This window comes from Tursiops truncatus, chromosome 1 (genome assembly GCF_011762595.2).
Source record: "Tursiops truncatus isolate mTurTru1 chromosome 1, mTurTru1.mat.Y, whole genome shotgun sequence".
Taxonomy (NCBI): Eukaryota; Metazoa; Chordata; class Mammalia; order Artiodactyla; family Delphinidae; genus Tursiops; species Tursiops truncatus.
The window spans coordinates 33,071,283-33,098,533 of record NC_047034.1 but is presented as its reverse complement, the minus strand read 5'-3'; the positions used below and the strand labels follow the sequence as shown (position 1 = coordinate 33,098,533).

Genomic DNA, 27,251 nt, shown 5'->3' with positions numbered 1-27,251 from the left:
GATGGGCACAGGAGAAGAGGTTGGGGGGTGTCTCACCCCTGCTTGTCGGGGTGCCCATCGGACACCTGAGAAGAGGCTCTGCTAGGAGGGAGGAAGCTGCGGTGTCTGCCCCCCTCCAGTCTCCAGCTTAAACCAACCCCAGGCTCAGGGGAGCGGGCTCGAGTTTGAGCCTGTCTTGTCCTCCGAGGGTCCTCCTCGGCTGTTGCCCTCGCCCCCTTCCTCCACCTGCCGTCTGCAGCAGTATCTGGTGGAATCCCAGAGATGCCAATCTCTAAAAAAGAAAGCTTTTCCTGAACAGGGACTCCAACCCTTCCCCCTCCCCCCGGGCTTCCAGGGCAAGTGGAACATTCCATTTAAAGGGTGAAACAGGAACAGGTGAGCGTACAGTGCAGAAAAGAGAGAGGACTCAGAGACAGGTGAGAGGGGTGCAGCTGAGCCACTCACGCTGCCCACCTCCACCTCTGCCACCTTCATACCCAACTGCTGGAGGGCCCCTTGCTTCCTGAGCCCAGACCCCAAAATAGGATATGGCTCTGGGACACCTAAAGAGGCCAGGTAGGCAGATACCCTCTCAGAAGACCCTGTCCTTGGCACCTGGGGACCTGTACTTTCCCACCCACCTGGGGCGGCTGTGTCCCACAGTTCTGGGGGCACCATTCACACTGTGCTCCATGTGAATGGCACCCCCGAGCTGTGCCAAGGCCGGGAAGTCAGTGCCAGCAGATAAGGAGGAGGGCAGAATCAGACACTTTTCTGTTCCAGGCAAACAATAGGGACCTTCCAGGAAGCTCGGGGGAGGGAGTTGCCTGTAAGAGGATCCCCGCTGGATGTTCTGTGGGGTGACTTAAACAGGTTTTTGCATTTGCCACTGATTGCTTAATTAGACACCTACATAGTGCTCTCTGCTAATGACCATGTCTCCCAGGGAGATGGTAGATAAAGGGGTGGGTGGCTTCAGAGGCCAGGTGGAGGTCTCGAGGACAACCACCTGAGAATGGGGGTGACGGAGGTAGAACCTCCTGGCATTTCCTTGGGCCAGTATGGACTATAGAGCATCAGAGAGAGTGGGTGCTTTCTCTCCAGGGACTGAGGAGAGATGCAGGGCTCAGGACCTGTTTCTGTCTCCAGTCTTAACATCCTGTGCGGGCACCAAACTCCTGGCTGTGGTTTGCCCTCTTGAGAAATGGGGAGGGTCATCCCCAGTGTCCAAGTAGTCACTGATGCCAGATGAGCCCAAGGTGCATGTTTCTGGAAGTAGGTACTCTGAGGTGCAGAACAAACCGGTGTTTTTCCAGGCACCTGCACGTTAGGTTGGAAAGAGCCAGGTAGGGAGCTCTGACGATTGCCTGGAGGAGGGCATCACTCAGCGCTGTGAACTCCAAATGGACAATTAGGAACCATTCTGGGATCTGAAGCTGAGCTTTGATAATGGGCTAAGAGCTTAGCCGCAAATATTTCAGAGCTGCTCAGAGGGTGTGCTAGAGGCAAACTGATGCTGGTAATCATCTGCTGATGACTGGGGGACTGGCTGGATGTAAGTGTGATTCTTCTTACCTATCCTCAGCCCTCTCCAGCTCATCTTCCTAGAACTGTGGTTGTTGGGATGTGGAACAAAGAGGCCCCAGCCGTCTCCTGGGTGAGCCAGCCAAATATTTACCAAAAGCAGGGCTGCAGAGGAAAGGTGCCAGGAGCCAGGTAAATGTTGTGTTTGTACTGCCCAAACAATGCCATGCTTCATGGGCTCCCGAACGCCACAGCTCCCTGAGCCAGGCCCCTGTGAAGACTGGCTGTAGGGAACCACGGGACTGTGCACCATGTGTGAGATAGAGAGATGCCATTCCCATTCTGCTCCTGGGTATCTCTGGGATGCTGGCATCCTGGCATTGGATTGTCTTTGGTCTCCTTTCCTCCATCCCAGGAAGGCCCGAGTGTCTCAGGAGGATGGAATCCGTTGAGGGACTGCAGGATGGCTGTATGCTTCTGTTGGTCATGATGGAAGTAATCATTTCTGCCCATTTCAAAGACAGGGTGGGGTTAGCAGAGATGGTCTAGTGTCATGGAAACTTTGGACTGTAGGGAAGACTGAATTTTGAAGCTGGGCAGACCTAGCTTTGAATTTTGGCCTTACTGCTTACTAGCTTGCGCCTTGGGGCCAGTTAACTAACTCCTCTAATCACAGTTTGCTGTGGCCTAAAATGGGATTTCAGGACCCACATTGCCATGGGTGATTGTGATCATTGCTCCCATAATGAAATAAAGCAATCTATTCTACAGCATAACCCTGAAGGCTTTCCTGTTGGGAAGCAGGGATTATATTCAATTTCATTCCATAAACATTTTTTTAATTTATTTTATTTTATGTATTTATTTTTGGCTGCGTTGGGCCTTCGTTGCTAGGCGCGGGCTTTCTCTAGTTGCGGCGAGCGGGGGCTACTCTTTGTTGCGGTGCGCGAGCTTCTCATTGCGGTGGCTTCTCTTGTGCAGTGCAGGCTCTAGGTGTGCAGGCTTCAGCAGTTGTGGCTCACAAGCTCTAGAGCGCAGGCTCAGTAGTTGTGGCGCACGGGCTTAGTTGCTCTGCGGCATGTGGGATTTTCCCGGACCAGGGCTCGAACCCGTGTCCCCTGCATTGGCAGGTGGATTCTTTTTTTTTTTTTTTTTTAACATCTTTATTGGGGTATAATTGCTTTACAATGGTGTGTTAGTTTCTGCTTTATAACAAAGTGAATCAGTCATACATAAACATATGTTCCCATATGTCTTCCCTGTTGCGTCTCCCTCCCTCCCAGGCAGGTGGATTCTTAACCACTGCGCCACCAGGGAAGCCCCATAAACATTTTTTTTTTGTGGTACGCGGACCTCTCACTGCTGTGGCCTCTCCCGTGGCGGAGCACAGGCTCCGGACGCGCAGGCTCAGCGGCCATGGCTCACAGGCCCAGCCACTCCGCGGCATGTGGGATCTTCCCGGACCAGGGCACGAACCCGTGTCCCCTGCATCGGCAGGCGGACTCTCAACCACTGCGCCACCAGGGAAGCCTCCATAAACATTTTTTTTTAATTTTTTAGCATCTTTATTGGAGTATAATTGCTTTACAATGGTGTGTTAGTTTCTGCTTTACAACAAAATGAATCAGTTATATATATACATATGTTCCCATATCTCTTCCCTCTTGCGTCTTCCTCCCTCCCACCCTCCCTATCCCACCCCTCCAGGCGGTCACAAAGCACCGAGCTGATCTCCCTGTGGGCTGCTTTCCACTAGCTATCTACCTTACGTTTGGTAGTGTATATATGTCCATGCCTCTCTCTCACTTTGTCACAGCTTACCCTTCCCCCTCCCCATAGCCTCAAGTCCATTCTCTAGTAGGTCTGTGTCTTTATTCCTGTCTTACCCCTAGGTTCTTCATGACATTTTTTTTCCTTAAATTCCATTTATATGTGTTAGCATACGGTATTTGTCTCTCTCTTTCTGACTTACTTCAGTCTGTATGACAGACTCTAGGTCTATCCACCTCATTACAAATAGCTCAATTTCGTTTCTTTTTATGGCTGAGTAATATTCCATTGTATATATGTGTCACATCTTCTTTATCCATACATCCGATGATGGACACTTAGGTTGTTTCCATCTCCAGGGTATTGTAAATAGAACTGCAATGAACATTTTGGTACATGACTCTTTTTGAATTTTGATTTTCTCAGGGTATATGCCCAGTAGTGGGATTGCCCCCATAAACATTTTTGAGCAAATGGTATTTCCAGTTCCAAAGAGTCAATGATTTTATGTCTTTAAAAACCCTTTGAACATCTTGGAAGGAAGAAATATTCGAAAACTCTATTATACTTGGCAATTATCATTAGTTTTTGTAACCCACTCAGGAAGTCTCTAACTGTTTAGTTCAGAACTGGAAACAACAGGTGGAGGCAGAAAGTGTGACGATGGCGTCCTCCAATAGTGGGATAGGCCGCTTTCAAGGCAGTGAGCGTCTTGCCCTTGCGGGAGTTCACGTGGCACCTTCATCTTTCCAAGTGCTGGAGAGAGCTTTTCCTGCATTGGGTGGAAGGGAAGACTGCTTTGTGCTGAGATTGCTTCTCCTAAATGTGGGAGGTTCTGATTCTGGGATCACCAGAATTCCCCAGTTGAGGACAGGGGGTTTCCCTACACTACAAGGCGAATGCATGAGAGATCAGAATTAGGGGGAATTTCCCCTGGAGCTTCCTGACTGCCTTCTCCAAAGCACAGCCCCTCTCATTTGGATCAAGCCTTGACTCTAACATCTTTCCTCTCCCTATATGTTCTTTACTACCATCAAAGGCTTGCGTGCACTCTTGCCTTGCCACATGTCCCAGAACCAGCTTCTGTTCTGGGTGGGTCTTTTCCCTGTATTCCAAACCATCTCTAGCAGGATGGGAGATTAACAATCAAGCAACCATTTATGGCATTCCTACTAGGTGCAAGGCACTGGTGTAGGAGCTAAGGGGGAAGGCAAGGAATTGTCCCAGTCCTTAAAAAGCTTCAGTGTCTCTTTTGGAAATAAGCTTTACACAAGTAAAAAGTCAGTTAAGGGTACAAGGCTGTATGAAACAACAGCTGAGTGGTAAAGACAATAGTAGGGGTGTGTGTGAGAGAAGTAGATAGCTAGTTCTGGGCTGAGGCACTTGGTGAACTGGGCCAATGGATTTTGGACACTGATTACTGTTGGAGTGAGAGACAGTGGTGGGAGAGAGTCAAAGCTGATCTTGTAGCTATAAGCCTTGTTGCCTGGGACAGTTAATGTTGACGTTGACAGAAGTAAGAGAACTTAGATGGGGAGCCCATTAATAATTGACTGTTTTTTTAACATGCATAGGTTACAGTATTCAAATGGTACAGAATAGTATTCAGTGAAAAGTTTCCCGCCTGCCCCCTCTCAGATTTAGCCTCAGCGCCCTCCTTGAAGGTGATCGCTGTTACCATTGTCTGGTATGTCCCTCCTGAGATGCTCTAAGGCAGTCTAGGCTATGACCCACGAGCCAAATCTGGCCCCCCACCTAATTTTGTATGAGCCAGCAATTGTGTTTATGTTTAAAGGGCTAAAAAAGTAATAAGAATAATAAGTGGTTTGTGATGCATTAAAGTTGTATGGAATTTAAGTGTGTCCACAAGTACAGTTTTCTTGTAGTACAGCTATGATCATTTGTTTATGCTCATTTCTTTGCATATTCTCTGTGGCTGCTTTTGTGCTACAAAGGCGGAATTGAGTAGCTGCAACAGAGACTATAAGGCCCACGAAGCAGAAAATATTGATATTTACCATCTAACCCTTTACATAAAAATTTGCTGACCTCTGCTCTAGGCAAATATAGAGAGATAGTTACAAATCATTTCTTAACCCAAATGGTAGCATATGAAGTGAATTGCTCTGCCCCTCGCTATCTGCATTTACTATATCTTGGAGACTGCGCCATATCAATACTATAACAGAGCTAGTCAGTGGGTGGTGAAGCTTAATTTGATTTTAGATGTGAGTTTAAGGCCAAGAACAGTAACCCTTGGGGAAATGCTCAGTGTGTGGTTGGGCTCGGGGGACTGAAACTTGGAGCCTGGAGGCGGAGATGTGAGGGACATCTGCAAGGAGGGCTTCGATGCGAATCTATGACCTTGGCCTGTAGATCAAAGATTTTCCTTTATAGAAATGAAGCATTGCATTCTGAGCACTGTTCAAAGTAAGCTCTGAATGCTAATAGGTTGACATAAAGACAATGAACTGGAAACATTAAACCAACACCTGGAGGAACAGTAAGTACTAAAGGCAATTTAGAGTTACCTTCTTGAGTCAGAAGCCAGCCAACAAAAGCTAGTGTGCAGTCGTGGACAGAGGGGTGCACAGTGGCTCTTGACTGAATGCCTATTACGTGCCTACTGCTTTATGCCTGTTACCTATGTATTGATAATTGTCACTCTCTCATGTAGAATCATTTGCCTCATTTTACAAATGAGGAAATTGAGGCTCAGAGAGGTTAAGTGATTTTTCTCACAATCAGTGGTTCAAGTGAGAACCTAGTTGTGTTAAAGCATATTCCACCGACTTTTAAAGCCTTCTCTTTCCATTCTACTACCCAAGATGCCAAATCTGGCTGGGAGTCACGGCCTAGCTTTGACAAGCCGTTTCATCTTCCTGGCCTCAGCTCCCTCATCTGCAAAATGAGCCAGTTGTCATCAGATTTCCCTTCCCACTCTCACCTGGCCTGATTCTGTTACAGGTGAAACATAAAGGAAGGGGTGGCGCTACAAGAGCCAGATGCAGAAACTTGGAAGAGGAGAGGAAGGTGTGGTTAGCAATGAGTATATACCAGACCAGTTATCTGGAAACTAATCCTTAGGAGAATATTATTCCTTGATATGGAGGAAGACTCTAGAAATCTTTGCTCCTAGACCGAACTTACCCATCACCCTCAATGCCATGACCCTGAGAGTCACTTAAGCACCTGGACTAGAACAGCTGCAGGGGGTTGGGGCTGGGAGAGACTGTGGACAGCACCTGACAGGTCTCTCTCTGGGCCTGCATGCCTCCACTCTGCTCTCCTCTCAGGCTTTCTGGAGGAGCTGCAGCTAGAGGGCTGTCTGATGTTACCAAGTTGCAGCCTGGGTGGGGAGGGAGGGGAGTGCGAGGGCGGGTAAGCCATCAGACCCAAGGAGCCGGGGGTGTGAGTGTATTTATATAGGACTCAGCCAACCTGCAGTTTCAGATTTCAGACTCCGCTTTATCAGGAGAATTTCCCCTGGTTTTCAGTCAATGCTAGAGCAGGGAGCGAGCTGACACCAGAGCCTTCCTGCAAGGCTGGGGGAATGTTGGATTCCCGGGCCCTCTCCTCGTCTCCTTCCTTCTCACGGGAGCTGCAGCAGCCACTCTTGGCAATTTTCTTGGGTCGGGAGTATTGTTAGGATTCCTTCCCAATCATCAGTCTGCGTCTTCCAGTTGGGATCTGACTTCCAGCATGGAAGGTAATATCTGGGGTCCTGGGCTAGGAAGAACTGGGGTTACCCAGACTTCAGTGGGGAGGACCTGGGGGAAGGATGCACATGCTGGGCAAAGAGGAATAATTCACAATAAGAGGGATGAGAGAGAGAGAGGGAGAAAGAAAGGGAGGGAGGGAGGGAGGGAGGTGTGTCTGTGGGGGGGGGGGAGTGTGTGTGTGTGTGTGTGTGTGTGTGTGTGTGTGTGTGTGTGTGTGTTGGGAGCATTTGCTATTGTATTTGGAAAGCAAATCTTCTTTTAACACTTTCTCTTTATCCCCTCTTTATCTCCTCACAAATAAGAATGTCCCAAGAACGTCCATCTTCCTTGAGGGTCTCCAATCATAAAATTAGAGAAAATTTCTGACTTCTAGAATGTGAATATTTCCTCACTTGGGGGTAGGGGGCTGCAGAGGGAACCTAGTGACATGGAGGTATGTGTCCAGAGGACTAATGTCCCTAGAACCAGCCCTGGTTTTTGCAGGCATTTGGAAACACTCCTGGTAAAGCTAACTGTAAGTCTGCGGCGTGGTGGGAAGGTGTAACCAGTATAGATTCCAGCATGGTCTCCGTGTGGAATTAGCTTGAACCAGCTGAACGAGATCAAAGCTACGAGAGACAAGTGCCAGGAGCACTTTCGTCTCAGAGGCTCGTAATTGGGCAGGATGGAGGCCAATGCCTGGGGTGGGCGTGGGGTGGGGGCTTGGCGCCCTTCCTGAAAGCACAAATTTGGATGGGGTGGTGATTGGTGAGTCAGGCTGGCTGAATATGGTTCTGTCTTCCCAGGGCTTGTGTGGTGTTTCTCAGTGGCAGGAGCAGAGTTCAGAGACCTACCTCGTACAAGGGCCGGTGGGCAGGCAGCCTGGCCTCGCTGCCAAGACCTGTCTGTGCAGTCGTGCCCAGTGGGCAGCACATGCGGTGAGGCAGGACCCGGCAGGAATGGCGGATGGGCCAGGCTGAATGTGACTTGGCAAGGGCCTGGAGGCGGCTTTTGAGAAGCAGATTTGGGGCAGTGCGGTAAGCATTGGAAGAGGGGTGTGGTGGAGTCTGCTGGAGGCAGAACACGGAATGGATGGAACAGACCCAGGAGAGGGGACCAGGGAGTCTTAGGTTCTGATACAGTCCCAGGCTGCAGCCAGCAGGGACCTCAGCTGTCAACATAGGTGCAACCTGATGTAGGTGAGAGAACCAGGGCTTGCCTACCGACTTCTGAATATAATGAGAGAGAGGGATGAGAGGTGATGTGGCCTGGGCAAGCACAGTAGAAACACATTTTCAGCCCGAGAAATTATAGAGTGCAGTAGAGTCTGGGAGGCAATCACACAGTTATTTATTAGGCAATATAATTAGTAGGTTGTATAGTCTGGTCACTTTTGAAACTATGGGCATTTAAAAAAATTATTTTTTATTTGCATCACCTGCTACTTCCAAATAGAATTCCAGTGTCTTCGTATACTTGGTAGATGGTGCAATGCATCAGTTTGGCCAACGGATAATAATAACCTTTCACTTTATTCAGTTGTGTAGGGTTTTCCAGCTTGGAGTGTGTTTTCAGAGACACTCTCTTATTCTGCAGATTCAATATATTGAAACATCGGCTCAATTCAGCAGATGTTTACCAAGCCCTATTCTCTCCTAGGTACTGTGTTAGAGATTGGGTATACAGACACAGATGAGACCTGTTTCTGCCCTCAAGGATCTCACAGTCTAACTGCAGTCCTGTCAGGAAGACAGAATATCATTCCCACAATATAGATGAGGAAACTGGAGCCAAAAGGTGCTAAAGGACTCATGGTTGGTCGGCAGAAGGACAGGGATTGGGATCAAGATACAACTCCTAATCTAGTGCTCTTTTGTGTCTCCCCTATACCACAGTACTGTCTCGACTTCCCTCCGCCTCTTCACCCCCCACACTGTCTCCATCAGAGTGTTGAGCAAGAAGCAATCATCTGTGGAAGGCAGCCTGGAAAAACTGCTCCCTGGAATGGAGTCAGTCCTCTCTGGGCTCCTACTTGTGCAACTGAAACGGCATCAGTGGGTCTGCATCTATGTTAGTTGCTGATCTGATGCTCTCTACCAATCAGCAGTGGCCGCCTTTATCTCTTAGATAATTCTTGACTTGGGGAAGATTGTCTTCCTCCTTCTTCTCCCTGGATTATCTGAACAGATAAGGGGACTGTAAAATCCAGGGACCCATGGAAACCTGGGAGGCTCCACATGGTGGTGGATGCTCACTGAACTCTAGATTTATAAACTAATGAGCATTGCTTAGTTCTTTGTAGTGGACAGAGTGTGTTCACATGAGCAGAGAACAGTATGCTTGTCAATTCCCCCTCCCTTCCACATTTACCAGCTCAGGATTCCTGGAAAGGTATGAATCACCAAAGCTTAGGATTGTTCTCTTCATTTTTAAGCTTAAGCTAAAAGGGACATAGAGAGGTCATCTGTCCCAGTGATTATCAAATTTTGGTCTGTGACAGAGTTTTCACCAGTCCAAAATGAAATGAGAAAAAAGGGGAAGCATACTGAATTTTTTTCGGGAAGCATAATGTATTCAGTTTAAAGGGTTACTTTCGGAGGCAGGAGATGTACTCAAATATTTATTCTGAGGTTATGGCTTGCTTATTCTTTTCATGAGCTGATGATGAGAGTGGATGGTAGCTAGGCTTTTTAAATGTCCTTATTTGGCAAAATAAAGAGTTGGCAACTTTACAGTGGTTCCTTACATTTCGTTTTTTGAAATTTAACTGGTCTATGAAATCAAAAAATCTTGCCTCCAGGCAGGATCTTCTTCAAACAGATGAGACTCTATCTCCCTGATAAGGGCTCTTTGGGGCAGATTTCTGAAAACCTGGATTCTGATCTTGTCACCACTGTTCTTTCCCTGTGGGTCCTTGGGCCATGACAAACTCACACGGAGTCTCAGTTTCCTCATTTTCACACTGTGGGAGGTTTCTGCCTCCAGGATAAGGTCACTGGCAGAGGAATGTGTTCTCACTTCCTTGTCCTCTTTGTCAGGAAGTCTGAGACTCTCCCTTCTCTGAGGGGCTCTGGGATCAGGCCTTGCTGGTTCCTATTCCTATAGTCATTTTTGGGAAATGATGGAGGTCATCTCTTATGCTTGGAAAAGACAGAGAGGACTTGTAGTTTGAAATATGGGAGCAGCAAGAGGTATATTTTACATTTGAGGTCTTGGCGTCCAGTGTTAATCATTTGGAAACACAGGTATTAAAAAGCTCTTGCCAGCAGTTTTTGAAATGGTGGACCTTCTTGAGCTCTCAAGAATATCAGCTGGAGCTTTTCTAAATCTGGAGGCTCCTGGAGGCCTTAGAGTGTCTGGGTCTTCTACCTTCTGGAGAGTCAGGCCTGGAATAGCAACAAATATGTGGGAATCCCCAGGCAGCCCCAGCTGCCAGACTGAGACATGTGGTTGGGTGTGCACATGTGTGCAGACTTGTAGGAGAGAAAGCGTTTAGAGGAAAGTCAGTTTGAAATCACCCTGGAAATTGAACTAGATGCTCTTTTTGAGATTTGTTCTAGGACCCTTTTTTCCTGAAAGTCTAGAAGCCTCTTAGTAGGAGAGAATTTTCTGATTTTCCACCCCAATTTTATGTTCTGAAACAAGAGCCCTCCTAGCCTGGGAAAGCAGTGGAGATCCTACTTGGGCTGTTGAGTTTGTGGGAGTGAGTAGCAGACTCTTACCTCAAGCTTTCCTGGGACAGAGGGAGAAGTAGGACAAACTACTAAAGGCAAGAGGGGAGCCTTAGCCTCTGAGCTGGAAGACCAAGCCTAGGTGCATTAAATTCTCCTCTCCCAAAGGTTTCTGGATGGTGATGGGGCAGTAGAGCAGCACAACCCCTAAGAACAGTGCTACAGAAAAGCCTAAACCCGTGAATGACGGCAGACACCACAGACTTATTCAAACCAGTGGAGGGGGAAAGAAAAAGTGAAAAAGAATCCAAGAAGTGCAGATGAAAGATCTCCACCACCCGAGGTGCTCCTGCACAGGAGGCCCCTCCACAGACCCTCTGATGGCTCCACCTAGGTTTGGGACAAGTGAATCGTGTGTCAAGGCAGTGATTCTCTTAGCTCATCTCTGGTCACCAGTGACAGTGGCTTTCCCCAAGTGGGCTTTCATAAGGATTTTGTCCTAACTTTGGGTAGATTGGGACAGAGTCAAGGCGTACAGTGAAATTCTTAGAAATTAGGATCTCTTCTGAGATGTTCAAGACGAAAGGGCAGAGGGTGAGAACCATTCAGCATACCTTTTTCTGACTGTAAAGGTCAACGAGAGCATGACTGGGACCTCAAAGATGTTCCCATCCTTGTCACGGTGAGGCAATGGAAAGCAATATCCGGACTCCAGGGCCACCTTTGTCTTCAATCGGCTGCATGATCTTGGGCAATTCAGTCCCTCTCTGGGCCTCAGATTTCCCATCTGTGAAGCGAGGGGGTTGAATTTGATTGCCACCATCCTCTTCAACTCTACATGCCTCAACTCTCCATTTGACCGATAGGTAGACCTTATCACTCCAAGAGGAGAGTCTCCTGCCTTTCTCAGAGCTGCAGGTCTGCTGTCCAGCAATTGCATGTCTGTTGGAAAAGTGGCTTGAGGTAGCAGGATGAGATGGGTATTTTCAAGACAGCAGATCCAGGGTCAGAACTGAGATGCCCACTTGGACGACAGTGCATTGGGACAGGTCAAGTCCTTCACAGTCATCAGTAAGTCCTGTAATGGACGGCTAGAGCCAAGGGAGCTGAGAATGACAGTTGCCCAATATTGCTCACAGCTATGGGCCAGGGCTGCTTTCCTATTTTCAAAGCCTCCTGGGGCCGTGAAACAGCATCAGGAGAAACATGCCAAACCTGTTCCACTGTGTGTCAGATATTTGTTTCTCATCCAGAGTGTCCATCTTCATCATCTCTCTCACACTCAGCATCTTTTCCTTCCTTTAGCCCAATTCCCCACACACTTTGGCCCCCTCTACCCCTTAGCATTCCCCGAGGCGCTGTCATTTCTTCCCCTGGGAATGCCTCTAGGGAGTAGGTGGCAGAGATGAAGCTGTGGGACGGTGGTAGAGTGGAGAGAGCGCTGGAAGCCCAGTGAGGTGGTGAGTTGGAGGCATGTTTGGAATATTCAGGCATGTCTATACCTGAAGTCCAATCAAATAACAACAACACACTGCCTCTGCTAGCTCTGTTCGGGTGGAAAAGCAGCCGATTTGTACAGGCTGTTGGGCTGGACCCATCTTGAGAGAAGGACTGTCTGGGAGGGTCACAAACTCCAGATGAGGGTGAGGGTGGTGTGCAGCTCGAAATAAGGAGAATTCAGCCGGGGTGGGGGGGTGTCTCACTGGTCTTCATTAGTGATGTAAAAAAAGGTCAAAGGAAGAGCTAATTCAGTTTGTTGAAGATACACCACATGCTTTTTAACACTTGATTGGAAAGACAGACGTTGGTCTGTTGTCTGGGCAGTGGCATAGGTAAACCCCTCCCCCTACCTTCTAAGTGCTGTCAGATGGTGGCTGCCATTTCTGGGTCATCTGTAGGTCAGCTAAGATTTGAACTCTTACTATGCAGGCACACAGGAGTCCACAGTGTCCTGTGCTGTCCTGCTGTCAGTGAACTCAAAGCAGCACTTGGGCCAGCCGCTCTGGTTGGGGAGTGGTCTGGGCTGTGTGTGTCCTTCTACCCATTAGGAAGGGTGGTAGGTTCGTTGCCATAGGAACAAGGAACATCTGCTCCAGACAGCTAGAGACAGAGTGGGGGAAGATTTTCTTAAAGGGACCATTAGCTCATGGAGTTGCTGCCTGGAAAGTAGGTTTTTCTAAAGAAGACCTGAGGGGCAGATCAGAACCCTTGGTCTGAGAGAACTGCGAGCCTCTAAGGTGGCAAAGGACCCTCATTTGCTTTGGGAAGTGCAGGAGAGAGGATACAAGATTTTCTTCTCCCCCAAATAACGGATGTCCTCCAGGAACGTGTCTCAAAGCTGTGTTAGCCTGCGGGCTCTGAGCGCCCTGGCCCATCCATCAGCAGGGCTGGTCTGCCACCTTCGTTAGGGATCTTAGTTCACCCATATGGCCCCCACTTCTGTTGCCCACTCCCCCTAGACATCCTGGGAGCATTTCTAAACCGGGTAGTAGCAAACTTATCTGCTTTCTCTGACTCTTACCTCCACCCTGTCCTCTCAGACAGCCTGACTTCTAGGCCAGTCAAGGTCTTCCAGCACCGTTTTCTGCTGCCCTTGCGCCAACTCCCTGGTCCTTTTCCTTCCTCTTCCTTTCACCTTCCTTTTCTTCCTCATGGCAGCCACATCTGCAGAGTTGAGACGTTGGGTCCTCCAGAAGTCATCTTGTTCTTCTTCCTGGTATTAGTTAGGACTTTTGAGTACGTTACTGGCACTGCTCAAAGCACCTTAAGCTCCAAAGGGGATTTTATTGTAAGGGCCAGAGAAATGGCTGGACCACAGGAACAAACTAGACCAAGAAGCTAAATGCCGCAAGTATGGTCTTGCCCTTTGCTCCTCTCCGTGTGCTGGCTTCAGTTTCTTCTCCCTGCAGAGCCGTTCCGGCTCCGTGGTCAGCCTACAGGGTGGAAAAGATGGCCTCCAGCAGCTCCCTCGTGTACCTGTTACCTGGAGAAAGAATGATCTCTTTCTTTCCTCTCAATCCCAATTCCCATCCCTGGAAAGGTGTTTCGGCTGAGCTGGGGTCAGATGGCTACCTATAACCAAGAGAGTAGTGTCAGGTTTTAGCAGCATGGCTGTTACCACCGTAACTACGTGGGTATCAAGGTGGAGAGGCAGTTTCTAGAAAGGGATGGGTACTTTCTATCACCATTAGCCTTTCCTGGACCTCCAAGCCTAGAGGAGCTCGGTTTGGAGAGTTTACACACCCTGGCCTCTTTTGTTCAGCTCTTTTCCCGTCTGGCTATGGGGGCCGGCAAGGCCTAGTAGGTAGCACGGCAGTGTGACTGAAGGAGCCAGGGCATGGCTGCAGAGTCCTTGCCGCTCGCCATGGGTGGAAAAGGCGTGGAACCCGAATCTTGAAGGCCATTCAGGCCCCCAGCCTACCCAGAGTTAACACTCTAGCCTTTTAGTAAAGTCCTTCAGGAAAGATTTTATCGTTCCATCAGACACTAGGGAGTCAAGATCTAAAAGCCTCAGGCCTAAAAGCTCGTCACTGTTTCTAAATTCAGTCTTTCATAATGTTATTGAGGCCACTGTCCCCCATTCCATCTTGGACTTGTGAGGAGGACCAATGCCCGCCATCTTGTTTAGGTTAGGATCGAATCAGTGACTGTGAAATCATCCCCTTGCATGAGGAGACAGGGATTTGGGCCAGGGTATATAGGATTTGGAACCATTTCTGGCTGGCTGCTGCCCTTCATCCCGATGAACTCCAGAGAAGAGAAACACATTGAGGGGTCAAGTTGTCTAAGCCTTTCATGGAGCTGTCCCTCCTTCATGCCTTCCTCTGCCCAAACTCTCACCTCCATCCACTGTAATGCAGACATGGCCAGAAGGGCAGGCCCCACTTGGCTCTGCTCCGGGAGGGGTGGGAGGGCAGTGGAGAACTGAGCCCTTCCCTCTGCTCTTGCCTGACTCCCCTGGAGCCTGTGAGGTGGGAGTGTCTCTGGGCGGAGGAAAGGGAGGGCCTGCAGGGACCCAGGAGCTGAGCTATTTCTGGAACACAGAACACATCTGCAGCAGCCGCAGAGAAGGTCAAACTGTGGGCGCAGGGCTGGAATGCAGGGGCCAGGCGGCCGGGGGGGCTGCGGTTTTACCCCTCTTGGCAGCTTGGCGGGGCCCTGTGGGGAAGGTGGAGCTACCCATAGCAAAGTATGCAGGGTGGGGAGAGATGTGGCCCCAGTGGCGACGCTGATGGTGCAATGCACTGGAAGGGGGTTTGGGGAGTGGCACAAAATCCAAATACCCATTGCACTGAGGTGGGGAGAAATTTAATTCCAGGGTATGGGGGCTCTATTTCGTGCTCTCTGCCATGAAAAAAAAAATCAGGTCAGGCAAAGCGCTGTGAGATGGGAAAGAGAAACAGTGCCAAGGCAGGGGCTGGGAGGCTCAGACAAACACAGGTGTGTGAGCTGTGCCTGTGTTCAGAGGTACGGACGGACAGACGTGGGGGCGAGTTTACTGGGAAGCGATGCAGCTTAGCTTCAGCCTCCCGCTCGCGCCAGCCCGTTCCAAGGCTCCCTCTAACTTGTACTTGTAGTCTTTTTCTTCATAAGAACTGCCCAAATTGTGTAAGCTTCAGGCCCCACAGACCTGGCTCTGCCCCTGCATCCTCGCGCACCCACATTCACTCACCCTCCTTCCTTCCCTTTCTGCCACTTCACAAGTCCTCTCCTCTACATACAATACCCGGTGTCCTCCGCGCTTTACCCTCATCCTCGCACATGCCTGTGTGTGGCCTGGGGCTTCTTGAGTTTCTGTTTATAGTTCGAAAATTGCCCTGCTCCGGCTCTGCCTTTGTCACAGAAGGACCATCTTGGCTAAATCTGACCGCTGCTTGACCTCTGGGCACCTTGCCCTTGGTCTGCCCCTCTTCAGCTCCCCAGATGCATAAGCTGTTGGTTTGTTTTCCTTCTCATGCTGTGGGTCCTCCTCAGCTGGTCCCAGACTGTAAAATAGGGAGAGAGCTCCAGAGGAGCTTTCTCAAGGAACCTGAAGTGCTCAGGACTTGGTAGCCTCTTTTGTCCTCTCATTCACTCTGTGGGCAAGGTAATTCCCTGCTCAGGCCCAGTGGGCCCCAAGGGGCAAGCACTTGCCCACATTATACAGCTGGATGGGTGCAGTACACGCACTAGAACTTGGGTCTTCCCAGACAACTCCTTCAGCCCAGTGATGTAGTCCCTAGAATTGACTTGCTTTTTAACTTCCAAGTGTGACATGACACAGAAAACCAAAATCTCCCTCCTAGTTCAGAGTATGATAGGGCAGACCTCCCTCCTCTTTGAGATTCTTAGGTGTTGATTTTTCTGGCTCCTAAGGGTAAGGGGTCGGCCTCAGATGATCACAAGTGATCTGAGGTGGGTGGTGGCTTAAAGGCGTTACAGACTAGACTGAGGAATATCTAAAGCGCCGTCTTGATGGATAACTTCTTTAGGAGCAATTATTAAGCATTCATCTTCACGCGTCAAAGTGCTAAGGGGTTTTGTAGTCAAAAATTAGGCCATGGGTTCCCATGAGTGAATGAATGATTCGAGACAGAGGCCGACAGTTAATAATAATTACTGGTATTTACTGAACATTACTAGGTGCCAGGATCTCTCTTGAATTCTCTGCTTGTATAATCTCATTTAATCCTATGACAGACCCTTGAGGTAGGAGTTTATATTATCCCTGTTTACAGATAGGGGAATGAAAGCACAGAGAGGTTAAGTCACTCACTCAAAGCCCCTTAGGTAGTAACTGGTGGAGTCAGAATTGGAACTGGGACAGTCTGACTCCAGAGCCAATGCAGATTCAACTCAGCAAAAATAAACTAAAGGATTAGTTTGTAGGATGATGCACGAGAAGGGAATTTCAAGTTGCACAACAAACTTGAAGTGGGAAAAGACCTGGCTTTGGGCTGTGTCCTGGGCTCTAATCCCAGCTTTCCCACTTCCGAACCGGGTAGCCTTGGGCTGCTTACCTGACCTCTCAGGTTCCTCCTCCATAGGTACAGGACAGCAGTACCTATCTCGGGAGGTTCAGCAGAGAATGTGCTGGTGTCATGCCTTGGGTAGGTGTTAATTTCCTTTCTTTTCTGTGCCAGTTGTCAAGGTTAATTCTTGTTTCGGGAAGAAAATGTCCAACCAGCCCTCCAATAACTAGTCTTCTGGACAAGACTTCCTGCCATCACCATTGGTCCCTATTGGGACTGCCTGGAATCGGAGGAAAGACAGGCTGGAGAGGGAGGGGCATTTGGCTTCATGTAGCTCTCAGGCAGCTGTCACCCTCTGACCCTTATTGCTCCATTATCTTTTCTTCCTTTTAAAAACAAGGCTATTCTCTTGCATAAACACAGTACAATCAACAAATTCAGGAATCTTAACATTGAAACAATACTATTATCTAATAGACAATCACCAGTTGCCCTAGTAATGTCATTGGAATCTAATCCAGGAGCATGTCTCTACTCCTCTTTAATCTGGAATAATTCCTCAGCCTTTCTTTGTTTCTCATGCACTGAGGTTTTTGAAGAGTGCAGGCCCTCTCTCTGGCCCTTTCTGGGCCTTGTCCAGTCTCCCCATTTCCCTCCCAGTCCCCCCAGTCTCATCCCTGAGCAGGGCTGACTAGGGTGAGGTGACTGAGGCACTCTCCTTAGGCACACAATTTAAGAGGATGCCAAAAACCTCAGTAATCAAGATAAATAACATTTAATGCGATATTTTCAAAAATCAAAATCAGTGCAAAAATTTCACGAAGAACAAAAATATCAACATTTTCAATAACAACAGGATAAGTAACAGTGTCATTCCAAGCAATGTTGGAGCCTCAGGCGAAAGGGAGATTGAGTAATACTGATCTGGTCTTTATTTAAAATGATATTTCATTCATCATGGATTTTTTGCACTAATTTTTATTCCAAAAAATATTACATTAAAATATTATCAATCTCGATCATTGAATTTTTAGATGCCTCTTACATTGTGTGCCCCCATGCCCTGCAGAGTGGGTTTCCTCCCTCCTGTCATCCTGTCCTCAGAACTAGGGAGAGAGAGGGGTGGGGCTCCCAGCCAGCCCTGGCCCTGGCCAGAGTGGAGGAGGAGGGAGGGTGGGGGACAGAAGAGGAGGGAGAGGAGGGGTGCAGAGGCCTGGAGCCCTCTAACAGCTTCCAGCTGCTTCCACACCCACCAGACTTCCTGCCTTGGGAGTGGTGTTTGGTTGGCTTTTCCCCCCTCTTTTCTCATTAGATGTGTGATCTGATTAGATCCTTAGATACCCTCATCCCTCCCAGTCTCCCCTGTCTTAACACTGCATGGTTCCCCTTAGTTGAGCCTGTTCTGACCCTAGATCTGCCCCTGTTTTCATCCATCCTGGGACCCCTTCTGGGTCTGTCACTTGTGCTGTAGAAAAGCATCCACCCAGTGTGGGGTGAGCACCACGATGCTGGTTCATGTTCCACAGCTCTGGGAGCGGAGCCAGAGCTGAGGGACAGGCGGGGGTGTCAGCCAGGCTGCGGGCAGACCGCGTGTTAACAGGAAAGAGCTCCAGACTGAGGTTAAGAGACTGGGCTTAGCCTTGCCTCCCATGTAGGAGGTGGGTTATCTTAGTCAAGACCCTTTACCTCTTTGAGCCTCAGTTTTGTTTGTTGTTTGTTTGTTTTTTGTAAAATGAGAGTGTTAATATTTTTCTGCTAACCTCATAAGACCATAAAAGAATCAAGTGAGATAGTGATGGGAGGGCTTTGTGAACTGTACAGGGTTTTACCTGATATTTTCCCTTCTGTCATAAAACAAATAATTCTTTATTTTTATAAAGGCCACATTCAGGTCTGCCACATTATTTGACCTAAATCCAGGAGAGGAGTCCAGGCTGATTCAAAGCCATGTCCATCCCTGTCTTTAACCAGCAGACTAAAGTGGGTCACTAAGAAAAGCTGGAATCCCTGCCCACCCCGCCTTCACTTGCCTACATTTATCACAGTATAAAACATAATGGGGAAAACAAAACAAAACAAAACAAAAAAAACATAATGGGGGCTTCCCTGGTGGCGCAGTGGTTGAGAGTCCGCCTGCCGATGCAGGGGACAGGGGTTCGTGCCCCGGTCCGGGAGGATCCCACATGCCGCGGAGCAGCTGGGCCCGTGAGCCATGGCCGCTGAGCCTGCGCGTCCGGAGCCTGTGCTCCGCAATGGGAGAGGCCACAACAGTGAGAGGCCCACGTACCACAAAAAAAAAAAAAACATAATGGGTGAGGTCCAGGAGTAGGTGCTGGGTTTTTTTTTTTTGATGTCTCAACTGAAGACTTTTCTTTTTTATAGCTTTATAGAGGTGTAATTGATTTATGATAAACTATTTAAAGGGTAAAATTTGATGCAGTTTTTGAAACCATAACTACAATTAAGATAATGCACATATATCCATCACTCCCCAAAGTTTCTTCCCGCCTTTTTGAAATCCCTCTCTCTACCCTGTGTCCACGCAACTTCCGATCTGCTTTCTGCCACTATAGATTCGTTTTACGTTTGTCAGGGTTTTGTATAATGGAATCATACGGTATACACTTTTTATTTGGGGGAAGGGGTCTGGCTTCTTTCATTCAGCACAGTTATTTTGAGATGCATCCCTGTTGTTATGTATATCAATAATTCATTTCTTTTTATTGCTGAGTCATATGGATGTAACACATATTGTGTTCACCTATTCATGGACATTTGAGTTTTTTGCAGTTTGGGGCTTTACAAATGAGCTGCTATGAATATTTTTGCTCAAGTCTTTGTGTGGACATATGCTTACATTTCTTTTAGGTAAATACCTAGGAATCAATGGGTTGTATGTTCAACTGTATGGAAAAGTTTGGCAGTTAAAAAGTTAAGCAAAGTGGACGTACCATTTAAAATGTCTCATCAGCAGGGTATGACTTCCCGGTCATTTACATTTTTGTCAACATTTGGTATGATTAGTCCTAATTTTAGCAGTTCTGGTGTGTGTGTGTAGTGTTATTATGGATTCAACTTGCATTTCCCTAATGACTAGTGATGTTGAACATGTTTTCATGTGCTTTATTTGACATAGTATATCCTCTTTGGTGGAGTGTCGGTTTAAATCTTTTGCCCACCTTTTTTCTGTTATTGTGTTTGCTGTCTTAATATTTAGTTGTAAGAGTTTTTTATATATTCTAGATGAAAGTTTTATGTCACGTTTTGCAAATATTTTCTCCAGTTTATGGCTTACCTTTTTATTTTTGTAACAGCATCCTTTGAAAAGTAAAGTTTTTTATTTCAATGAAGTTCGATTTCTTTTTCTTTTTGGCTGTGTTGGGTCTTCATTGCTGTGTGTGGACTTTCTCTGGTTGCGGTGAGCAGGGGTTACTCTTCGTTGCGGTGCACAGGCTTCTCATTGTGGTGGCTTCTCTTGTTGTGCAGCATGGGCTCTAGGTGCATGGGCTTCAGTAGTTGTGGCTCATGGGCTCTAGAGAGCCAGCTCAGTAGTTGTGGCGCACTGTCTTAGTTGCTCCACGGCATGTGGGAGCTTCCCAGACCAGGGCTTGAACCTGCGTCCCCTGCATTGGCAGGAAGATTCCCAACTGCTGCACCACCAGGGAAGTCCCTGAAGTTTGATTTCTTGATATTTTGTTTAAAGTTCGTGAGTTTTGTGTCGTATTTAAGAAATTTGCCAAACCAAGAATCACTAAGATTTTCTCCTGTGTTTTCTTCTAGAAATCTTATAGTTTAAGCGCTTACATTTTAGGCCTTAGTCCATTTTGAGTTCACTTTTAATGGTAGGGTCAAGGGGTTTTGTTTTTGTTTTTGGTATATGGACCTCTAGTTTTCCAGCACCATGTACTGAAAAAGCTCTCATTCCCACATTGAATTGCCTTTATACCTCTGTGGAAAACCAGCTGACCATATATGCATGGTCAATTGGTCAATTCCTGGACTCTCTATTCTGTTACATTTATCTGTACATGTATCTTTATGCTGATACCACATTGTCTTGACTACTGTAGATTTATAATCTTGAAGTCAGGTAATCTAAGACTTCTAACTTTATTCTTTATTCTTCTAACCTTATTCTCTTTTTTGAAAGTTTTTGGGGGTACTATAGGTCCTTTTCATTTCTATATGAATTTCAGAATCACTTGGTCAATTTTTACAAAGAACCTATTGAGATTGTATTGACTCTATAGGAAAATAAGTGGAGAATTGATATTTTAACAATCTCCTTTTCCATACAAACAGTATATTTCTCCTTTCATTTAGATTTTACTTAATTTCTCTCGCTAGTGTTTTACAGTTTTCAGTATATAGGTCTTGCACATCTGTTGTCAAATTTACTCCTAAATATTTCATATTTTTTACCCTATTATAAGTAGTCTTTTTAAAAGTTCAATTTTTCATTGTTTGCTGCCACTATATAAAGATACAACTGATTTTTCTATATTGACTTTTTATCCTGAGCCCCTCTCCCCCTTTAAAACTCCATTTTACAGAGCAGGAACCTGTACATACTGAGATGCAGGGCTTTTACATGATATGATAAGCATTTAAAAGCATGTGAAAACATCAGCATCTTTTCCCATTTTAAGTTAATAAATCATATGTAGCAGCCCTGCAGCCAGATGTGAGAGGAGGGAGTGGTATGGTGAACCTGACCCTCCACAGGCAGTGCAGCCCTAGATTTCTGGGGTATTCTCGAGGGTGAATGGAGCAGGTGGGAATGCATGCAGCCCCTTTAAGAGACCAGGGCCAACCAGCCATCAGGCCGCTGGGAAGGCAGCCCAGGAGATAAGATAAGGCCCCCTGGCAGGTTTAAGCCAGGGTCTTGAGCCACAGTGACTTGACTACTGACAAACAGGAACCAGGGGTGATGAGAGGAGGTGCAGCTACTAGACTCAGACTGGCACGAAGTGGAGCAGCCTGACCACCCACTGGGGCCTGAAAGGAGAAGGGGGTATTAACTGTGGGTGTGGAGAAAGAGGGCGCTTGCATTCTCCTGTATAGCCTATCATGTTTATGATCATGGTTTAAAAACACTGCTAGACTGTACTTCAAGGCTTTCTATGTAGTGAATTTTCCATAAATATGTTTATAAACCTCTATATGCTCCCTCTACTGATATCCTTATGCTGTCGTGAGATGCTTCGTTATTGGATTTGGAGACTACCTGATTTCTTGCTCAAACTAGAAAAATCCTGGCAAGGAATTACTCTGAAAAGTCTGGAGCTGCTCATTTGCACATATCTGCATAGATTTGCATGTGTCCTACATGTAGATACATACTTCTATGCTGGATTTAGATCTCCCCAAATCAGTTGCCTATTTTTAAAGGGATAAAGAGGTGATTTGACTCTACTCATTCCTGCTCACCTTTCTTCTGCATCCTCCAAAGATGCAAAATTATTCCTGCAGCTTTGAAATATAAAATAGACCACCTGTGACACACAGTTTGTACAGTTACGAGCAATCCTCTTTGCCTGTCGAGTTATTTTCCATCTTCGTTTCTATTACAGTTCCTAGCTCCAAACTCCTGGGTGAGTCAGGGAATTATTAAGGCAAAGAAACGCTGTGGCTAAACAGCCAGGAGCTGAAATTGCTTAGGAGCCTTCCAGGATTGTGCCCTCTACCTAGACAGAGAGGCTAGAGGCACATACATTGACCTGAAGACCACCTTCCCACTGTTTCCTGGCCCAGGGCTAGGGATGCTCTGACTACCTTTGTCTGTTCTCCCTCCTCCAGGAACAAATAAAAATATCATCCCCTCCCCCCGATCCTGGCTCCTCTATTGGCCTGCTAGGCAAATATTTCATAATGTGGGCTCATCCAATTGGGCATCATGCCAGAGCCCAGCACCTCAGGTTGCCAGCGTGCGCCAATCAGGCGGGGCAGCCTGGGTGGGACTAGAGGGCTCCTGCTTTCCACATGGGAGGCAGCAGCATTACTCAGGTGGATGGCATCAAGGTGGGACTTGCCACTTTCTCAGAGCTGGGAAGAGGGGACAGGGCTGTCCATCAGCCAGCTGGAAGCGACCGGCACTGAAGGGGTTAAGGCCAGTCAGCATGTGCGGCTGTTAATGATTGCTACCCACCAGGGACCTGGTGAGTGTTAAAGGAGAACCTTTTCCCTGTTCCTGAGTGTGAAAGGAGTCAGGGCGAGAGCAGAGGGGACCCCAGAGAAGAGCCGGTGAGTGAGTGGTTATCTGTCTGCTGTATATTCGTCTGGGTGGCTCTGGAGCAGGTAAGAGAGCACCAATATTCCCATTCCATCAGCTAGAGTGGGCTTTTGTTACAACCGGACAAATTCTCAGCTTGGGGCCAGATTTCGGTATCATTCCTATTTATTAGAAGGAAATCTTTAGGGTTGTCTTAGTCTAAGGGCTGTGAACTACTTGGCACAGAAGCCGGAAATACACATCATTGTCTGTCCTGATGCAGAGACAATGGTTTGGTGTGGCCACCTTGCACACAAAGCTGGAGTCTTGCTCTCCCCCTCTCCCTGAGCCATTGTCTCCGGGGAGGGGCTCAGGAGCTCTGGGCAGAAGCACCATCCGCCCCTTCACAGCCGTTTGCTGGGACCAGCCCAGAAGGAAGGCAGGGAGGGCACAGCCAAAGGAGACGGGCATAGCTGTGCCTTTTGCCTTTTACTCTTTTTTACTTCAAGTCAGGTGTGGAGAGGTGGGAGGCAGGATGCAAGGGGTGGGGGTGGAGCAGAGAGTTGGCGGGGACTCAACGTGTTAGAAGACAAAGTTTGTCATTTGGGAGCAAAACAAATCCAGGAAGAGAGAGAACCAGTCTTTTGGGTTTAGATGTCTCTTGTCCCCTTGCCCCCAACTGCCCATTCAGGACCCTCATTCCCTCCAAATATTAGGCCTCTTTGACCCAGACACCTTCTCATGACAAGTCAGACTTGTGCAGGGAATGTGGACAAGAGTTTCTTGGCTTCGTTGGAGGAGGTGCTAAGACGGAATTTTCTCAGCTGATTCTGTGTGTGTGTGTGTGTGTGTGTGTGTGTGGTGTGTACTCATGCGTGCACAAAAAAATGAAAGACTGATTTGTCTCCAAAGCAGAACTGTTGACTTTACCCCCTCTTAGCCAGGAACCCTTTTGTCCCCCTGCCTCTTTCTTGGGAGGAAAAAGGTTCCATGACATAATGGTAATGGTAGGCAGCCCTGGAGGAGTCTGTTGGGTAGGAACAGCGTGCTCCCTGTGCCAGTCTTGAGAGATAAGGCAAACCCAACCCCCGTGGCTTTCAGCTGTGGTGCTTCCTCCGGCTAAGCTGCCCACAGGCAGACAGAAACCAGGCACAATAAGGGGGAGGTGCCAGCCACCAGACCCAGTGGGACAGGAGCAAAAGATGCCAAGCTTCTGGGCATGTGAGCCAACAAAGAGGGGGAAGTCGGGACTGGGAGAGGAGCCGGCTACTTTCCGTGTTCTGCCTCGTACTAAGAGTTAGCCACACGTAAGACTAGCCACCCTCTGTCCTCACACTCCCAGGAGAAGCAGCCCAGAGGAATTGGTATTCCCAGGCAGGCAGGGCTTCGTGGGCATACAACCTGCGCAGTTGCTCTGTGTCCTCAGAAGGGTTTGGTTTAATGTCCTTCTGTCACCATCCTGAACTTCTTAAGTTTTGAGCAAGGAGCCCTGCGTTTTTATTTTGCTCTGGGCCCTGCCAAGTATACAGCCAGAGCTATTCCCAGGCCAGCCACAAGGGGCAGCAGCAGGATGGTGTTCATATGCTCCAACAGGCACAGGCGGACTCACCTGTTACTCAGGTGTCACTTACCAAGACTGGCTTCTGTCCTGACCGGGACCAGTACAGCATCCCTTTTCCTTTCTTCCCCTCTACCCTCCTCCCAAAGCGTCTGTTTCTTCTTGTCTTAGCAACCCTGCCTAGTCTTCCTTCAAGGCTACTGCGTGGCATGGGGACAGGGGAGGGGCCAGCAGTGTCCCTTACCTGGTCCCCCCCCACACTTTCCTTTTCTTCCCAAGTTCTTCTTTCCATTACCTGGGCTCCAGGCAGGGTCTAGGTCTGGGAGTGCCTCTTCCATTCCTCTGAGATCGTCTCCCCTCCCCTCTCTAAGCCACGGTTATCAATGGACACACTCTGGCACCAGCTTCATGTGCTATTTGTTTAGGAGCAGATTGTATCCCTGTGATTACCACAGGCTCCAGGCTGGGTGGGGGCCGGGGTGGGGACAGGGGAAGTGCAAGGGAAGGAAGACTCCTGAGCCTGCTGTCCTCGGTGGCGGCAGTTCCTCTTCCCTCTCTTCCCCTCTGTGCTGGCTCCTCCCACTGTGGACCGCAGGACCCTGCAGACCATGCAGCCGACCTTTCTGCTCTTCCTCCCTCCAGCCTCTCCAGAAGTTGGCCAATCCAAGAAGGAAAATGAGGCAGGAAGGAGGGACAGTTCCTTGTTCTTTCACCTTTTCCAACCTCCGTGATCCTCTCTGTAACCTTTCCCAGTTGCCTCCCCCAGTAGGGCTGTTAGTAACAATATTTTCAAGCCCTGGAGGGGAGTCTTAATGCATATATTTTATTTTATTTATTTTTTTTTTTTGCGGTACGTGGGCCTCTCACCGTTGTGGCCTCTCCTGTTGCGGAGCACGGGCTCCGGACGCGCAGGCTCAGCGGCCATGGCTCACAGGCCCAGCCGCTCCGCAGCATGTGGGATCTTCCCGGACTGGGGCACGAACCTGCGTCCCCTGCATCAGCAGGCGGACTCCCAACCACTGCGCCACCAGGGAAGCCCAATGCATATATTTTAAAATGATGTATTATCCAAATTAATTTTGATTGGTCTTTGGAATGTATCATTTGATTTTAGATTTTTAACTTTTTTGTTGTTGTTGGTAGCAGATTTCCTTTTTTTTTTTTTGGCTTAGCTGAGGACTGTAAGAGAACTTGCATTTCCTGAGGACACTGAACACATATCAGCTGGAGGAAGGACAGACTGGTTTGGAGTTACGTGTTTTATAGAGTCCAAAAAGATTAGAACTGGAAGGTGGCTTAGGGAACATCTAGCCCAGTGCTATCCGATAGAATACTCCACAGTGGTGGAACATGCTACAACTGTCCTGTCCAGTTAGGTGGCCTCTAGGCATGGTGGCTCTTGAGCTGTGGCTAGCATGATGGAGAAACTGAAATTTTAATTTTATTTAGTTTTAATTAATGAAAATGTAAATAGCCACATATGACTAGCAGCTACTAAACTGGATGGAATAGTACTCCTTGTTTTATTTCATTCCTTTATCTTATAAATGATTATAACATCAGCCACTGACTGAGAAACTGTTATGTGCCAAGCATTCTCCTAGGTGCTTTAAATATGTGATCTTGTTTAATCCTCCCAGCAATGTGGTATCATTCCATGTTACAGATGGGGAAACTGAGGCCCAGAAAAGTAAAGAGGTCAGTACTGCTCAGCCACAGCCATGTGCCAGCCGTTCTTTGTTTTCATGTTACAGCTCTCTTCAAAAGTTCTCCAAGTCCTTTCCCTTCCAGGTCTCACTTTCCCTCTCTGGGATGTCAAGGGAGCTCACAATGATTTTTCTCAGCACACAGAGGTGGAGACAACAACGTCTCTCTCCAGACACCGTCATTTCCTGGCTGGTTCCACTGGTGGCCCTTGTCCTCAAGCTCCTTTTGGATCTTTTCTACAGCAGACAGCAATCCGGGGAGATTCCTCTGCCCTTTGAGCCCTTAGCAAGCTCCCTGAGTACATGGGAAGTTCCAGATTCCTCACTCCCTACAGAAGGAGGCGTTCAAAATTCCCCACAATCCATCTGCATCCCTGCTCACCCGTTACTCCCAGTCTAGGAGAGACAAGAAGCTGAGCCCTCTCAGGGGGCAGGTGAGAAGCAGTGCTCACACTAGAGCTTTGCTGCCATCCCACCTGCCTTTGCATCCACACCCCATGCGGCCCTCCGAGGTGGGGGCCTCCTTCTCCCAAAGCAGTCGCGGAGGCGCCTGCCTTCCTGCTCCCATTGATTTATTGCTCTCTTCTTCCCCAGACAAAGCCTCTGCTCAGTAGACTCTTACAGAGTCTGGCTGGCCAGTAGGAAGTGAGAGGGGAGAGGAGGGGCCATGGAGCAGACGGAACCCACCCATTGGATTCCCTTGTGAGAGGATTCAAGGCTGAGCTCTCCTGCCTCGCAGTAGCAATTCAACGTCCCAGGGCAGAACAGCACATGTTCCCTCCTCCCACTGTGGTCAGACCACTGGCCTGCCTCTAAGCCACTCCACCAGACAGCCATTCAGTGTCTGGGTGTGAGGTGCCGGCCAGGCACAGTGACCAAGAAGGTCCAGGTTGTAAGCAGTTTGTGTGTGGCTGCCCCTCCACACCTCTGCACCCAGGCAGGTGTGGTCGGACTAACATTTTTGGGTACCTCCCACCCTACATCACACACAGTGCCCAGACCTGTAGCCCGTGGGGGTTAGCAGCAAGAGGGTTTGTGACTTCACCCCTGTGTTCTTGCAGCGGGCCTTGTGGAGCTGTAGTCTCCCCCCTGAACCATGAGGCTGTCTTCTCTCCCGGAGATGAGGAGCTCAGGTTGGAGAAGTAGCAGGGCCTGGAGACAACCAAGGAGACGGGAACTT

General features: G+C 48.3%; 1 protein-coding gene and 1 long non-coding RNA gene across 4 annotated transcripts in view; both read left to right on the top strand.

The window, feature by feature from the left end:
• Positions 1-27,251, top strand: part of PLEKHA6 (pleckstrin homology domain containing A6) — a 136,289-nt gene that overhangs the window by 55,971 nt on the left and 53,067 nt on the right. The window lies entirely within an intron of this gene.
• LOC109547182 (uncharacterized) lies at positions 383-9,700 on the top strand. Of its 3 annotated transcripts, none has more exons than XR_002172928.3 (4): positions 383-555; positions 7,781-8,011; positions 8,634-8,771; positions 8,870-9,700. It is a non-coding gene; the product is annotated as an uncharacterized lncRNA (long non-coding RNA). The 3 variants fall into 3 exon arrangements; XR_012330649.1 differs by lacking the exon at positions 383-555 and adding an exon at positions 6,676-6,982 and having other exon boundaries at positions 7,298-8,011; XR_012330648.1 differs by lacking the exon at positions 383-555 and having other exon boundaries at positions 7,207-8,011.